Raw genomic sequence first — 2363 nt, forward strand, 5'->3', positions numbered from 1 at the left:
GGATGGGAGTGTCAGAGACAGTGCGATTGGCACAGGACAGAGCAGAGTTTAGGGCTGTTGTGCATAGGGTCGCTATGAGTTGCAAGCGACTCGACCGCACATAACAACAACAAACAACAGAACGTATAACTCAAGACTCATTGCTGTCAAGTAAAAATTGACTCATAGGCGCCCCTCCTGCAGGTTACTGAAGGTTATCAATTGCGTGAGAGGAGATTGTGCAGCCTTCTCCCTGAGAGTAGGGGCTGGTCAAGCCTGCAGAGATGAGCACAGGCTTTGGGTTAGCAAGGCAACTCCCCATCGCCTACACCACCAGCACTCTCCTAATGATCATAAAGGGGGGAAATGGAATTTCTTTTGAAACTCAATGAAAGTTGCTTTGAAGAATTTATAAGCCAAAAGATGATCAGAAGTTCTAAATAAGTGGACTAGGGATAGAAGAAATTACTGAGGAAAAAGTTGCTGTGTGCTAACACTCGCTCATAGCTGACCCTCCAGCGAGTTTTCAGATGTAATTAATCCCATGGGAGTAGATTGCCCATACATCTCCCTCGAGCAGCGAGTAGATTAGAACCATGTGTCTTTGGGATTGCAACACTGCTTCTTCCTACCACCAGGCGACCAGAGCTGTGACAAGGTTAATGTCATGGAATGACTCAAGTTGGAGACTACTTTGGCTGAGCTGAAGTGAATACTGTGGGCAAAAGCAATTGTGACAGACAAGCGTTAAATCACGCACTGCTGTGAAGGACATTTTAAAAATTTTGTCTTTATTTAATCAAACGCAATAGGAATTCATTAAGGACCGTTTTAAGTGCTCTGTGTGAGTGTGTGTATGTGTTGGGGGTTTGTGTGTGAATCATTAGATTTGCATTTTGAAAGTTAACCCTCTATACCAAGAGGGTGGTCACAGTAGACAAAGAAGTACAGCTAGTGCTTTGTAGTTGTCCCACAGAACTTAATGGAGCAATTATGATTGTGGAGGAAGAGCTGGGTGGTGAAAACTTAATGCAATCAAGAGATATTTTGCAAATGAAATTAACAAGACTCAATGAAAGACGGGGAAAGAGGCAGTGAAGCAAGCGGAAGACACATCATGTGCTTTGACCTCTCACCTATGCCTTGTGTAAACTCAGTCCAGTCTGACTCATGGCTCAGAAACCTCCCATCAAGATTCCAAGGCTGTAAATCTTTACAGAAGGAAACTATCTGCCTTTCTTTCATGGAGCAGCTAGTGGACTCAAATCCCTGCTCTTTGTATCTGACAAGTTATACATCCATAGAAAGAACTGGGGTTTTTTTTTCCTTGTGGATAGAGACCACTAGACAGGGAAACATCATGAGTTCATGGCACTTGAGTTTTGGGAACCAGAATAAACTTTCGAGAACAGATTTATGTAAGGGGTTGTATGTGCAGTGACTTTCTGTTATAATGCAATGAAAATTTGAAACATCTAGTAAAAAAGAAAAGTACCAGAAGAAAGCACTGGGTGGCTTCTTCGTAACTTTGAAGAAAAGATGTCATGACTCAGAATCTGATAACATTTTGAACAGAATTATAGATTTACAGAAAGTTGTAAAAATGGAACAGAAAAGGGAGCTCTTGTGGCCTAATGGCAAGAAGCTACACTGCAATCCCAGATGTACATGGTTTGAGTCCACCAGATGCTCTGCTGAAGGGGGCGGCGGGCAATCTCCTCCTGAACCAGTCAGATCCAATTTGACAGTACACATACAAAAAAAATAATAAAATTTTAAAAAAATGGAATAGAAAGGTCCTGCTTATGTGGAAGCCACTCCCCCCCTCCCCTGGGAATGCTGTTGTTGGTAACGGCTATTGAGTCATCTCCCCTGTTAACAGAGACTCCACCAGATCAGAAGGATTACTTCCCGGACCTGCAGCTTCTCCCTCACAGAGTATGGACTGGACTTTATGATCCATATGGTGTTCATTGGCTGATCTGTTAAAGTAATCACCAGAGCTTGCTTTGCCATGGTTAGTTAATTAGCTAATTGGTTGAACGAATTAAAAATGAATGAATAGGCACATACACAGAGAAGTCCTGCTAGTACCCAGACCTCCATCAAAAACCTAAGCTGGCTTCCATGATTTCCTCTCCTTCTCATTTTGTGAAATGCACGTTTTTTTTAAATGTAAATGAAACCTATGACATATGTTTGTTGTTGTTTTTACGTGCTATTGAGTCAACCACGACTCATAGAGACCTTATACACAACAGCTCGGAAGCCTGCTCTACCCTCGGGCAGTCTCACGGACTCTGGTACACCTATCCTCATTATACTAGTTACTGTGTCAACTCATCTCTTCCGGATCTTCCTCTCCTTCACCCTTCCAAACATGA

This window comes from Elephantulus edwardii, unplaced genomic scaffold, assembly GCF_000299155.1.
Source record: "Elephantulus edwardii isolate Elephantulus edwardi_28Jun2011 unplaced genomic scaffold, EleEdw1.0 scaffold00191, whole genome shotgun sequence".
Taxonomy (NCBI): Eukaryota; Metazoa; Chordata; class Mammalia; order Macroscelidea; family Macroscelididae; genus Elephantulus; species Elephantulus edwardii.